This window comes from Saccopteryx leptura, chromosome 13, assembly GCF_036850995.1.
Source record: "Saccopteryx leptura isolate mSacLep1 chromosome 13, mSacLep1_pri_phased_curated, whole genome shotgun sequence".
NCBI lineage: Eukaryota > Metazoa > Chordata > Mammalia > Chiroptera > Emballonuridae > Saccopteryx > Saccopteryx leptura.
In genome coordinates, this window is record NC_089515.1 from 39,882,240 (window position 1) to 39,896,993 (window position 14,754).

The 14,754-nt window shown below is 43.2% G+C and overlaps 1 protein-coding gene and 1 non-coding gene across 2 annotated transcripts in view; both read left to right on the top strand.

Moving 5' to 3' along the window:
• Window positions 1–14,754, top strand: part of ADAMTSL3 (ADAMTS like 3) — a 251,753-nt gene that overhangs the window by 46,330 nt on the left and 190,669 nt on the right. The window lies entirely within an intron of this gene.
• Window positions 8,189–8,264, top strand: TRNAG-GCC (transfer RNA glycine (anticodon GCC)). The gene has a single exon. It is a non-coding gene; the product is annotated as a tRNA-Gly (tRNA).

Genomic DNA, 14,754 nt, shown 5'->3' on the forward strand with positions numbered 1-14,754 from the left:
AGAGGGATAGACAGGGACAGACAGACAGGAACGGAGAGAGATGAGAAGCATCAATCATTAGTTTTTCATTGCGTGTTGCAGCACCTTAGTTGTTCATTGATTGCTTTCTCATATGTGCCTTGACCGCGGGCCTTCAGCAGACCGAGGAGCCCCTCGTTGGAGCCAGCGACCTTGGGTCCAAGCTGGTGGGCTGTTGCTCAAACCAGATGAGCCCGTGCTCAAGCTGGCGACCTCAGGGTCTGGAACCTGGCTCCTCTGCATCCCAGTCCAATGCTCTTTCCACTGCGCCACCGCCTGGTCAGGCGGACATCCCTTTTTTATCTTGTCCACTCTCCGCCATCTCTGTGGGATCCTTGTTCACCCTGCAGCTCAGTTAGTACTTCCACGGGACGTTCCCTGACACCGTCCTCACCTTCATGTCCCACCCAGGCAAGATGACACGGGCTTCCTTCCTTCCTGCGGTGCCCTGGAGATAGTTTTCTCACAGCATTTTCTGCCTGTAACCCTCGTGGGGGATGGGGATGGGAGTGAGGTGAGTGGGTCAGGTGAAGGTGTTGAGAGAGCGCGCTGGATCAGTTTGAATTCCTTGTGATCACTCGTCTCGGTGACTTTATTTATACGAACAGCAGACCCTGTGGGATGCTGCCTCCTGACCCATTTCGAGAAAACGTGACCCAGGATCTGAGGTCTGGAGCATTTTCTGCTGAGCCTCATGTCCCAGGGTCATCAGTGACAGCTCATGACAGTGACCGATGGCTTTGATTATTGCCTCTTTCCAGAAACCGTTCCCGTTACGTCCGCATTCCCGCACATGCACAGATACACAATTGTCTCAGGCAGGTTTCCGCTTCTAAAAGTTGAGACCCTGTGGCTGCTTATAGAAGTACATGCGAGTTATGGAAAAGTGAATGTACGTAACATAACGTGCACCTCCCTTCCCAGATCTGGATTTAGTGGCATACTTCTTCAAGTCTTCCCTCTCTCCCTCCCTCCCTCCCTCCCTCCCTCCCTCCCTCCCTCCCTCCCTCCCTCCCTCCCTCCCTCCCTCCCTCCCTCCCTCAAGGTCCTCACATTAATTCCCTGTCCTCTGCTCCTGGCACAGGACTCATTTTCTCCCCTGACTCATCCACTGGGTTCTGAGCTCCTTAGGAGCAGGGACTGCTGGGTCTTTTTATCACTAGAGTGTCAGCTGTACTCCCTGACCTGGTGCCTAGTAAATGCACAATGAACATTTGTTTGCTGAAGGTGTGTCTTTTGTCAGAAACTTTCAATGGGTCCCCTTTGTTTCTTCCCTTGAAGTGTCTCAAGACCCCATGTAGCTGGTCCGGTTCCCTGTGTTTCCTCATCCACATTGCTCTGAGTGCCTTGTGCTCTCGCCAAGCTGAGCTCAGGCCCTTCTTGATCTCGCCAAACTGTGTCAGGCCCTGGACATGCCAAGCTCTTCACTGAATGTCTGTGCTCCCTGCACTTCCCAGTTTGGGGAAGATCTCAGCCCAGAGTGGTTTCCTCCTGCTCTTTAGAGAGCACCCCGGCTTATGGCCCCAAGGATTCATCTACGTTTTATAACTGCGCACGCAATTGGGTGCCTTCTCTCTTTGTCTGGGGTAAGAGCAATTCTAGAGTGAGCCTGTGAGACTTCGCTATACACTAAGTCCCCAAGTTACAAACATCCAATTTACGTACAACTCGTACTTACGAATGGAGCACCATATGGGCTGTTGGTAATCAACTGCAGTTGGACCTCAGTGAAAATGATACCATAGAGTCCCTCGACTCCCATGGCAAAGAACTAACCAATGAAGACCTTATGGAACTAGAGCAGCAGAAGACAGCATTTAGAGAAGAAAACAAGGACCCAGAAACTCCAGAGCCAAAAAAGTTTTCTGCAAAAGAGTTAGCTGATGTGTTTTGTCTCATTGAAGCAGGAATGGCAAAGTTAGAGGGGCAAGATCCTGACACAGAGAGATTCACCAAAGTTTACCGTGCAGTCACCGAAGACCTGAGATGCTACAGGGCCATTTATGTTGAGAAGAAGAAAAGGTCTGTACAAACCTCCCCTGATGCTTTGCTTCAGGCAACTGAGCCCAGTGGCAGAATCAGACCCTGACTCTCAAACACCAGTCACATCCTCTCCAACAAGTCCATCATCTTCTGCATCATCCAAGAATGTTTAAGGTTGTATTTGAGAATGTTCAAGTCCTGACCTGTGATGGCACAGTGGATGAAGCATTAACCTGGGGTGCTGAGGTCACTGGTTCGAAACCCTGGGCTTGCCCGGTCAAGGTACTTATGAGAAGCAACTACTACAAGTTGCTGCTTCCTGTTCCTACCCTACCTTTCTCTCTCCTCTCTCTAAAATCAATAAATAAAATCTTAAAAAAATAAAAAGAAAATGTTCAATTATTTATGTGCATAGAGAGGTAAAAATAAATATATGTTAAGACAAACATCTGTCTAAGTTGCATAATAGGTGAATGTACCTGTTCCAACTTCCATACAGATTCAACTTAAGAAACAAACCTGCAGCCCTGGCTGGTTGGCTCAGTGGTAGAGCGTCGGCCTGGCGTGCGGAAGTCCCGAGTTCAATTCCCGGCCAGGGCACACAGGAGAAGCACCCATCTGCTTCTCCACCCCTCCCCCTCTCCTTCCTCTCTGTCTCTCTCTTCCCCTCCCGCAGCCGAGGCTCCATTGGAGCAAAAAGATGGCCCGGGCGCTGGGGATGGCTCCTTGGCCTCTGCCCCAGGCGCTAGAATGGCTCTGGTTGTGGCAGAGCGATGCCCCAGATGGGCAGAGCATCGCCCCCTGGTGGGCATGCCGGGTGGATCCTGGTCGGGCGCATGTGGGAGTCTGTCTGACTGCCTCCCCGTTTCCAACTTCAGAAAAATACAAAAAAAAAAAAAAAAAAAAAAAGAACAAACCTGCAGAACCTATCTCGTTCATAACCAGGAGACTGTCTGTATATATGCGTATTCATTTCTATTTTTTACTCTCTACCTGCAACATGTGTGGACAAGTCCTTCTCTTAATCCCTTCCTTGGGAATTTAAGGCTGACAGCTCTTTAATTCTGCAAAGTTCAAAATGGTTGAGCGAATTTTTCTTTCTAATTAGGAAAAGTCAAGTATTTTGACTCAGAGCTTTGCTTTTGTATTAGGTTTCTGCTACATTAAAATGTGTATGACACATTAAATATATGTGTGCATTAAGTATATAGCTATGCTCTATGGAAAAACCTAATTCCAAACATGCTGTTTTCATGAAAGATTATAATGACCTGGGCTGAGGTCATTTGCATTTGCAGTCTGTGTTCGCAGCAGCTGTGGGCTTCAGGAGCACCATTCATTCATTCAGACCCAGCCAGTCATTCCCTCAGTAGCTACTGACTGGGTCTGTGTGCCGTACCAGGGGTTGCACTGTGTGGGGTGTGTGAGGGTGTGGGATACGAAATAGGATTATATCCAAAGTAAGGCCTGAAATTCCAGTCTTGAAAACTGGAGAAGAGAGGTTTTTCTTTTTCAGGGAAGACTTAAGATTATAGCTGCCCTTTATTAAGCAACTTCCATGTACAGGAACTGGGTCAGATATCGCACGTGTGTTATAATTATGACTACTCCTCAAAAACACTTCTCCCTGCTTGCTTCAGCAGGGCAGACACTGAAATTGACAAGAGAAGATGAGCAGGCCCTGTACAAGGTGGGATGAAATATGTGAAGAATTGAAAAAAAAAGAGGGGGGGGGGATACTAAGGTGTAGATGAGAGGGACGGAAGCCAAGCTGTTTTGTATACACCTGCTTCTACCTTGACTTTGGAACCATGCAAATATTTTACAGAATTGTAAACAAAATAGATTAAAAATGTCTAATCACTAAAGGTCAGAAATAAAAGTAACACTCCCCCCCCAAAAAAATTGTGTTTTTAGTTGATGGCATTAACTGCACAGAATAATAACACCAAGTGACTATAACACAAATTAATTTAACTGTAGGTGGAGACATCCAAAGACAAAAAGAACTAAAAATAAAATTATAGCACATTTTAGAGTAATTGTATTATTTTTTTTTTTTTAAATAAATTTTTATTAATGGTAATGGGATGACATTAATAAATCAGGGTACATATATTCAAAGAAAACATGTCTAGGTTACCTTGTCATTAAATTATGTTGCATACCCCTCGCCCAAAGTCAGATTGTCCTTCGCCACCCTCTATCTAGTTCTCTGTGCCCCTCCCCCTCCCCCTAACTCTCCCCCTGTCCTCCCTCCCCCCACCCCTGGTAACCACCACACACTTGTCCATGTCTCTTAGTCTCATTTTTATGTTCCACCAATGTATGGAATCATGTAGTTCTTGTTTTTTTCTGATTTACTTATTTCACTCCTTATAATGTTATCAAGATCCCACCATTTTGCTGTAAATGATCTGATGTCATCATTTCTTATGGCTGAGTAGTATTCCATAGTGTATATGTGCCACATCTTCTTTATCCAGTCTTCTATTGAAGGGCTTTTTGGTTGTTTCCATGTCTTGGCCACTGTGAACAGTGCTGCAATGAACATGGGGCTACATGTGTCTTCACGTATCAATGTTTCTGAGGTTTTGGGGTATATACCCAGTAGAGGGATTGCTGGGTCATAAGGTAGTTCTATTTGCAGTTTTTTGAGGAACCACCATACTTTCCTCCATAATGGTTGTACTACTTTACAGTCCCACCAACAGTGAATGAGGGTTCCTTTTTCTCCACAGCCTCTCCAACATTTGCTATTACCCGTCTTGTTGATAATAGCTAATCTAACAGGGGTGAGGTGGTATCTCATTGTAGTTTTGATTTGCATTTCCCTAATAACTAATGAAGCTGAGCATCTTTTCATATATCTGTTGGCCATTTGTATCTCTTCCTGGGAGAAGTGTCTATTCATGTCCTCTTCCCATTTTTTTATTGGATTGTTTGTTTGTTTGTTGTTGAGTTTTATGAGTTCTTTGTAAATTTTGGAAATTAGGCCCTTATCTGAGCTGTTGTTTGAAAATATCATTTCCCATTTAGTTGGCTGTCTGTTTATTTTTATATCAGTTTCTCTTGCTGAGCAAAAACTTTTTATTCTGATGTAGTCCCATTCATTTATCTTTGCCTTCACTTCTCTTGCCATTGGAGTCAAGTTCATAAAATGTTCTTTAAAACCCAGGTCCATGAGTTTAGTACCTATGTCTTCTTCTATGTACTTTATTGTTTCAGGTCTTATATTTAGGTCTTTGATCCATTTTGAATTAATTTTAGTGCACGGGGACAGGCTGTAGTCGAGTTTCATTCTTTTGCATGTGGCTTTCCAGTTTTCCCAACACCATTTGTTGAAGAGGCTTTCTTTTCTCCATTGTGTGTTGTTGGCCCCTTTATCAAAGGTTATTTGACCATATATATGTGGTTTTATTTCTGGGCTTTCTATTCTGTTCCATTGGTCTGAGTGTCTATTTTTCTGCCAATACCATGCTGTTTTGATTATTGTGGCCCTATAATATAGTTTAAAGTCAGGTATTGTAATGCCCCCAGCTTCATTCTTTTTCCTTAGGATTGTTTTGGCTATTCGGGGTTTTTTATAGTTCCATATAAATCTGATGATTTTTTGTTCCATTTCTTTAAAAAATCTCATAGGGATTTTGATGGGAATTGCATTAAATTTGTATATTGCTTTGGGTAATATGGCCATTTTGATTATATTTATTCTTCCTATCCAAGAACAAGGAATATTTTTCCATCTCATTGTATCTTTTTCGATTTCCCTTAACAATGCTTTGTAATTTTCATTATATAGGTCCTTTACATTCTTTGTTATGTTTATTCCTAGGTATTTTATTTTTTTTGTTGCAATCGTGAAGGGGATTGATTAATTGTATTATTGATGGTAGAATGGGCAGTGCTCTTCTGATAGTGCTTTGTGGTGTGGAGTTAGGTAGATGACCAATACACAGGTGATAATCTTTTTATTTTATTTTTTTAAATTCAGTGAGAGGAAGGGAGACAGACAGACATACTCCTGCATGCGCCCCAAATAGGGATCCACCCAGCAAGCCCACTGGGGGACGATGCTCTTGCCCATCTGGGGTGTTGTACCATTGCTCGGCAACCAAGCTCTTCTTAACACCTGAGGCAGAGGCCATGGAGCCATCCTCAGCATCCAGGATCAACTTGCTTCAATTGAGCCATGGTTGCAGGAGTGGGAGAGAGAGAGGGAGAGAGAAGTGAGAGGGGGGAGGGTAGAGAAGCAGATGAGTGCTTCTCCTGTGTTCCCTGACTAGGAATCAGACCCAGAACATCCACACACCAGGCTGAGCTCTACGACTGAACCAGCCTGTGTGGCCAGGGCCACAGGTGATAATCTAAGTTTTTGTTTCTGGTGTTCTGAGAACCCAGGCTCTTGGTGTGGGAGAGAGGAGACACAGATGTAGAGACAAGAAATTAAGTAAAAACCCTCTGAGTTATCTGTAAAAAGTCTGGAGGTATTTTATCTTAAACAAAAATGATATCAAATTTTAAAAATATTGGCAAGGCCGGTTAGCTCAGTCTGTTAAGAGCATCGTGCTGAAGTGACAAGGTTGTGGATCCCATTTCTGGTCAGGGCACACACGGGAGGCGACCAATGAATGCACGACTGAATGGAACAACAGATGAATGCTTCCCCTCACCTCCACCCTCCCTTCTCACTCCCCCCCCCTCTCTGTCTCTCTAAAAAAAAAAAAAAAAAAAAAGCCCTGTCTGGTTAGCTCAGTTGGTTGCAGTTGGTTGGAGTATCATCCCGGAGCACAGAGGTACTGGTTCAATCCCTGGTCAGGGCACATACAGGAGCAGCTTGATGTTCCTGTTTTTCTCTCCCTGCCTTTCTAAAAAAAATAATAAAAATAAATAAAAAAAACTTTTTAAAAATATTAAATTTACAGGAAAAAAATTAATTGGCAGTAAAACATTTTGCAATAAGATCTTTCTTCTAGAGATAGTTCTGAAATGTTTGTCCCCTGTCCTCTTTGCTGCAATAAAATGCAATTTAAAAATAGGTTTTGATTTAGTCCAAAATCAGAGGTTCAGTGAGATACTGTGTAATTTATTAGTATCGCACGGGCATAGAACATTCCATGGGACTCAGTGTTACAGTATTTTATGCTTTGTAAAAGCATCTGTGGTGTTGTATACATTCTGGCGCTGGAACATGTTTGAGAAGTATTGACTTGGTGGGTGACATCGCCGGTTCGCAGCCCTCGGCTTGCCCGGTCAAGGCACATGCGAGAATCAGCTGCTGTGAGTTGATGCTTCCCGCTCCTCCCCTCTTCCTTTCTCTCTCTCTCTCTCTCTCTCTCTCTCTCTCCCTCTCTTTCTCTTTCTCTCTCTCTCTCTCTCTCTCCTCCCCCTCCTCTCTAAAAAAAAAAAAATCAATAAATGAATCTAAATAAAAATAAAGAAAGTTATTTAGAGATGGGCGACAAAGGCATTTTGGATGCCAGCGTTCACAAGGGTTAGTCTGTGTTGGTGGGCATCACAGTCTGACCAGCTATGCTGAGCACTAAACTAAAGACAGTGTGTGCCTTGCTGTTGGCAGTAGAACTGTGCTGACATGAGCATGTTTCACAAGAGTCTATTCTGTGTCTAACTTGAAGAGGCTGAATTTCCTGCCCCATTATAAGCCAGTGTTCTTAGCACATTAGATGTGTCCCAAGTTCAACTCATTGAAGACCTGGGTTTATAATGTCATGAACTTGGTGTAAACCTTTCACCAAAAGGTTTTAAAAGCATATTTTCTTCTTAGTTGTCAGCCTTAAAATAGCCCACTCATAGTTTTTAAGTTAAAAAAAAAAAACAAACTTCATTAAAACCTGCCAAGTTTTGTTGTAGAATATCAGAGGAAGCGGCCTAAAAAAATAAATGCAAAATACATTCTGTTCTTTCCTAGGTTAAGATGATGAGCATAGCAAATCATTTTATTTTCCTGTGCAGTGTAGTTAGCAGTTTTTATATTTTAATTTTTTAATGTTAGAATTCACTGAGAAGCAACATAGATACTTTTTAAGTTGGTGAAGTCACCACTCCCTGGGATTGGGACACTTGGCTGACAGAGGTTGTTGCCCTGATGTTCTGTTTTGTCTGCCATTTGTGACCTGGTGTGGCTGTGCTGTCTACATCAGTGCTGGAAATATTAGAAACAACCAAGGCCCTGGCCTGTTGGCTCAGTGGTAGAGCGTCAGCCTGCCGTGCAGAAGTCCCGGGTTCGATTCCCTGCCAGGGCACACAGGAGAAGCGCCCATCTGCTTCTCCACCCCTCCCCCTCTCCTTCCTCTTTGCCTCTCTCTTCCCCTCCCGCAGCTGAGGCTCCATTGGAGCAAAGATGGCCCGGGTGCTGGGGATGGCTCCTTGGCCTCTGCCCCAGGCGCTGGAGTGGCTCTGGTCGCAACAGAGTGACGCCCCGGAGGGGCAGAGCATCGCCCCTTGGTGGGCAGAGCGTCGCCCCTGGTGTGCGTGCTGGGTGGATCCCAGTCGGGTGCATGCGGGAGTCTGTCTGACTGTCTCTCCCCATTTCCAGCTTCAGAAAAATACAAAAAAAAAAAAAAAAATAGAAACAACCAGAGTCATGGGGCCAGCAGTGCCATAGAACATCTGGTGGTCTTCACGGTCGTGGGCATTTATTGGTGGTGGACTTCATGGTCATGTTGTCCCATGGGCACACACTGGTGTTTCAGACGCAGAGAGCTCTTAGTCAAGAATAGGGGTGAATAAGGTGACTTTCCCCAAGAGACCCCCCCCCCAGCATCCTCCACTCCATTCAACTCCTGTTCCATTATAATCCAATTCTAAATTCTAGATAGATTAATCTCTTTAAAGAAGTCTAGCCCTGGCTGGTTTGAGCATTGTCCTGATACACCAAGGTTGCAGGTTTGCTCCCTGGTCAGAGTAAACACAGGAGTCAACCAATGAATTCATAATAGGTGCAACAACAAACTGATGTTTTTCTCTCTCTCTTTCTCCTTTCTTCATTCTCTAAAATCAACTTAAATAATAATAATAAAAAGAAGTCTAAACAAGGGACATCACGGAACCTATAAAATGTTCTGCAGTGTGAGAGGAGGGGACCTCCAGTTCTCTAAACACTCTTAGTTAGATGTTCCCTCCCTGCAGAATAGATTTACAAGGACCTGACTTGTTTCTGAGAGGACGTCTCTGTGAGACTGGCCTGGACCATCAGGTGGCACAGCAGGCAGAGCTGAGCCGAGCCTGGAGAAGGGGAGGCGTCGTGTAAATGAAGTCAAGGTGCAGGGGTACCAAGCATTCTGGATTCAGCAGAAAACTGACCCTGGGAAAACAAATATCAGAAGTTCAGAAACAGAGAAAAAGGGCAGGGAAGCAAAGTCATGAGGAGGAGATGGTGGCTATTACACAGACCTCAGAGAGCCCACCGTGTCCTCAAAAATGAGCAAAGAGCCTGACCAGGCAGTGGCGCAGTGGATAGAGCGTCGGACTGGGATGCAGAGGACCAGGTTCGAGACCCCGAGGTCGCCAGCTTGAGCGCAGGCTCATCTGGTTTGAGCAAAAAGCCCACCAGCTTGAACCCAAGGTCGCTGGCTCCAGCAAGGAGCTACTCGGTCTGCTGAAGGCCCGCGGTCAAGGCACATATGAGAAAGCAATCAATGAACAACTAAGGTATTGCAACGCGCAATGAAAAACTAATGATTGATGCTTCTCATCTCTCTCCGTTCCTGTCTGTCTGTCCCTGTCTATCCCTCTCTCTGACTCACTCTCTGTCTCTGTAAAAAAAAAAAAAAAAGAGCAAAGACATCAGCTGGTAGAGAAGAAGACATGACAAAAATTCTGTAAGACAACAGTGATTTACTAAATGCTTTTGTGAAAAAAATTCCAAAAATATCACTGAATGAACATGTTGACTCTAAGGTGTAGTACATTCTAATTAAAAAAAAGAGAATTTAGGAAATGCAGAAATAGAAAAATTAAGATGTGGAGGTTAATACAGATTCTATTCTCTGAGTCTAAGTAATCCAAACAAACAGTAAGAGAATACATTTAAAGCAAACATCTATAAACACTTAGAAATTTTAAATATTCTGTTTTTCTAAAGCAATATTGATCAGGGAGGAAATGAGAAATAATTACTTTGTAGGAAATAAAAATGAGACTATGTCAAAAAATTATAATGTAACAAATTTATGTTGAGAGGTAAACCTATAACCTCAAGTGCTTCAGTTAAGATAAACATTTAATATATCCAATAAGTAGTATTAGGACTACTGGTTAATTATTTAGAGAAAATTAATTTAAATCTGTACCATATGCCAAAAAAAAAATTCTAGATGGATTGAAGAGTTAAATAAAAAATAAACCATAAAAATCATAAAAAGACTATAAAAATCATAAAAAGACTATGAGAAATATTTCTGATGGAGAAGCTTACAATGAATAGAAAATGAAGAGTTTGACTACTTAGAAGGTTTGAAATGTTTATCAAGTTCCTGACTCATTGGATGCTCAATGGATAGAGCATCAGCATGGTGTATGGATGTCCTGGGATTGATTTCTGGTCAGGGCAAACATGAGAAACGACCATCTGCTTCTCTTCCTCCCTACTCTCCCCCTTCTCTCTCTTCCCCTCCCACAGTCAGTGGCTCAGTTCATTGGAGCATCAGCCCCAAGTGCTGAGGATAGCTTGGTTGGTCTGAGCATTGGCCCTAGATGGGGGCTGTTGGGTGGATCCTAGTTGGGGCACATACAGGAGTCTGCCTCCCTATCTCCCCTCCTTTCACTTAAAAAAGAAAAAGAAAGAAAAGAAAAAAGAAACCATAATTTAACTCATTAAAATGGCTCATGTTAGCCTGACCAGGAGGTGGCACAGTGGCTAGAGCGTCGGACTGGGATGCGGAAGGACCCAGGTTCAAGACCCCGAGGTCGCCAGCTTGAGTGCAGACTCATCTGGTTTGAGCAAAGCTCACCAGCTTGGACCCAAGGTCACTGGCTCGAGCAAGGGGTTACTTGGTCTGCTGAAGGCCCACGGTCAAGGCACATATGAGAAAGCAATCAATGAACAACTAAGGTGTTGCAACGTGCAATGAAAAACTAATGATTGATGCTTCTCATCTCTCTCCATTCCTGTCTGTCCCTGTCTATCCCTCTCTCTGACTCATTCTCTGTCTCTGTAAAAAAAATAAATAAATAAAAATAAAATAAAATAAAATAAAATAAAATGGCTCATGTTAAATTCTTTAATAGAATAATTTTTGTGATTAAGAAGGTACGAAGAATTGAGGTTGGAGATGTTTGATTTGGGCAGGGAAACCCCTAGCAATGTTCCCCTACAATAACACTCAAACCTGAGAACTCGCAGCCTAGCATGAGAGAAGGATTGCCTTGAACGTCAAACCCAGTCACTCTGGGTGATCAACTTGAAAACAATCGTCAACACAAATACAAAAGGGAGTAGGGATCTCATTTGGATGTAGGGTGTCCCTACCCTCAGATATGCCATAATATGCTTAATTTTTCAGAGTATTTCTGAAATGGATAGTCTGCATTAAAAATTCACTGGGAGTAAATACTGCGCTTCTGTGGAGCTCAATTTGAAAAAGATCACCTAGGACTATGGTTTTTCCTTTAATCTCTCAAGGACAGAGTTGTCACAGAGCAGGTAACCTAGTGGAGGTAACCTGCAGGTCCTAATTGTTTTTCTTTAAGAGATGGATAACGTCTAAAAACTGAAATAAAAAATCTTATTTACAGAAAGGCATGAAACATTATAGAAGATACTGAGTCACTTATGAATACAGACTGCCCAGAGACGGTGTTAGTTGCTAAGACCAAGAGCACTAGTCACCTAGGATGCACCAACCAATCCATTTTACAGGCAAAACTCCAGGAATACCACCTACAGGGTGGAATCAGAAGTGACACCCAAAACCTAGGAGGTAACCTGAGGAGGGCTGAGGCTGGAGGCTCCTCCTGGGCCTGGGCCTGGGCAAGGGGTGGGGGAGGAGGGCAGGAGCTGGTTGGAGATGAGTGTAAAAGAAACCACAGCATGCGCTGGCTGGGTGGCTCAGTGGGTTAGAGCGTTGTCCTGAAGCGCAGAGGTTGCCAGTTCAATCCTTGGTCACAGCACGTACAGGAACAGATCGATGCTCCTTTCTCTCTCTCTCTTCCTTCCTCTCTCACTAAAATCAATAAATAAAATATTTAAAAAGAGTAGAGCTCTGATCAGAATATATTACAGAAAGAAGAGCCACAGTACAGCTTCACAGCAGAGCAGAAGCCAGCCCCGTGGACCCCAAAGCCCAGAGGCTACAGCATGGAGCGTCACAGCAGACTGACTCATGGCGTTTATAGGGATGGGAATTTCCAGAAATGTAGCCGAGCACAGAGAAGGTGTTAGATTTATTTTCCAGGTCTCTTCCTTAAAGGCTGTGATGGATTCTTAACATTTAAAAAGAGTTAAACTGAAAGTGGTATGCTGAAGGGAGAACCGTTCATTTCCGGGAGAAGAACTCATTTCCTGACTGGTGTCCGATCAATGAGTCATCACTGTATATTGTATATTTCACCCATCTACTACACTTCTTGGTCAGACCAAAGCATACATGGGATTTAAATGAACAGGTTAGAATCAGTGTTATTTCTTAAAAATAGATTTTTCCCAGAAAATTCTATTCTGTTTGAAGAATAATGGGCAATGATGTATATACCTGAGCTATTGCTTTTACATTTATTAATGAGTTTGGATTAGAAACATATTAGAATCTGTAAAAACAATAGCAGCTCTGTTTTAACCAGTTGATTATATTCCATAAACCCATTCGTTTTATTCCATTGACGTTTCGTGGAATTTATGGACTTCTCTTTGTTTGTGCTAGATTATCTTTCTGCTTCTTGTGTAGGACGAGATTTCCAACAGAACATCACATGTGCCTGCTGGTCTTTTTTTGTGTGTGTTAAAGGAGTAAGTTCCTTTAGAAACTGCCAGTTTAGGAGATGGTGTCACTTGGACAGGTAATGGATACTGTGAGCACAGGTAATGGATATTGTCATACATGACATTTGGTTCATTGGAATCTGTCAGAACGGACTGGGTAAGTGATGGCCTTTGGAGAGAGCACAATGCTTCATTGTTTTGGGGAAACACACGTTTCTGGAATTCCTGCGCTGGCATTTATTACAACCTGCCACATCTTAACCATTTTTTGTGTGTTTCGTTAAATTTACTGGCTGGGTGTACTTGCAAGAGGAAAATGGGAGGTGTGATGTAAAATGTCTCCTTCAACTCTTCTGGACAAAAATGCACTGAATCTGCCCTTCAGCCAGATAGCTTGTGGGGGTGAAATGAGTAACAGGACAGCTTCTGTTTGCTGCGAGCCCCCGACTCAGCAGGGGAGGCAAATGAACCGAACTAATCTTAAGGGGACGCCATGGTGGAGGTGTTGACAGAGCAGAAATAAGTGGAGAGGACAGCTGTCTCCGTGGGATGAGGGACTTAGGCATGGGTGTCTTCCACATGGGTGCTGACCTTGGTGGGGAGTGACGGAGTCGCTTCTAGGTGTGATTGGAAATTGGGGCCTGGTGCTAAGTTCACGGCACTTGGACGTTTTTGTGGGCTGCACACATTCTGTGGGTGGAATTTAATATCATCTTGATTCACCAGAGACAGTGTGCGGGTCTAGAGATTTGGGAAACAACTCACTCTGCTGTGTGCCACATTTTACTGCAAATCTTTCATTTTCTTTTCTTTTTTTTAATTTTTAAAGACTTTACTCACTTTAGAGGGGGGAGAGAGAGAGAGAGAGAGAGAGAGAGAGAGAGAGAGAGAGAGATGGAGAAGGGGAGAGGAGCAGGAAGCATCAACTCCCACATGTGCCCGGGATTTCGGACTGGTGACCTCGGCATTCCAGGTCGATACTTCAGCCCACTGCGCCACCACAGGTCAGGCTTACTGCAAATCTTTCAAACAGTTGTGCCATACTCGCCGAGCTTTGTCTGATGGAAGCTATCTCACGGTTTGGACAAAATGGTGTTTCTCTAAATTTACAGGGGATGACTTTATTTTAAAATATCCTTTAGTTTGTCGATAGTACTCATACTTCATAAAACAGAGTGCGTGATCCTGAATTTCACATGAGTGAAAACGTATTCATTTTGACATCTCTTTTGAATGCTTTAGATCATTTGTTTGGCTTAGTGCCCAGGAAAAGGCGGGAAAGTGACCTGGACAACCACAACATGGTCCAGGGACCCCTTCCTGCTGGTGACATGTCTGGAATGGCATATGAGGAGTATATCTTGCAGGCAGACATGAAATTAAAAGTTGGTGTTGAGACTGGGGAAAGTGTGGTGACCCTCTCAGTATAGAGGAACAGGGAGTCTCTGAAGCAAGAATTGTTACTTTTTTTTGGTTTGTTTTATGATAATGCTTTTCTACAGCTTGACACAGTTTATAAAATATAGATTGTAAACTGATAATAACATTAAGCCTGATAGTAATTTTTATGGCAACAATTGACAATGCATTATGTGGGTTCTTTACAGGTGAAAAAAGTTCTTGGCATATGTTTTGCAAAAAAAAAAAAAAATTAATAATATAAACTTTCTAGGGCAGAGAAAGAGATAGGAAGCCTTCTAAAAGCCTATGTAATACAGATAATAAAATATCAAAGATAACCCAGAAAGGGGAACTATACTCTAATGTCATGAACCAAATGCTAAAATTCTAAATAAAATATTAATAAATGGAAC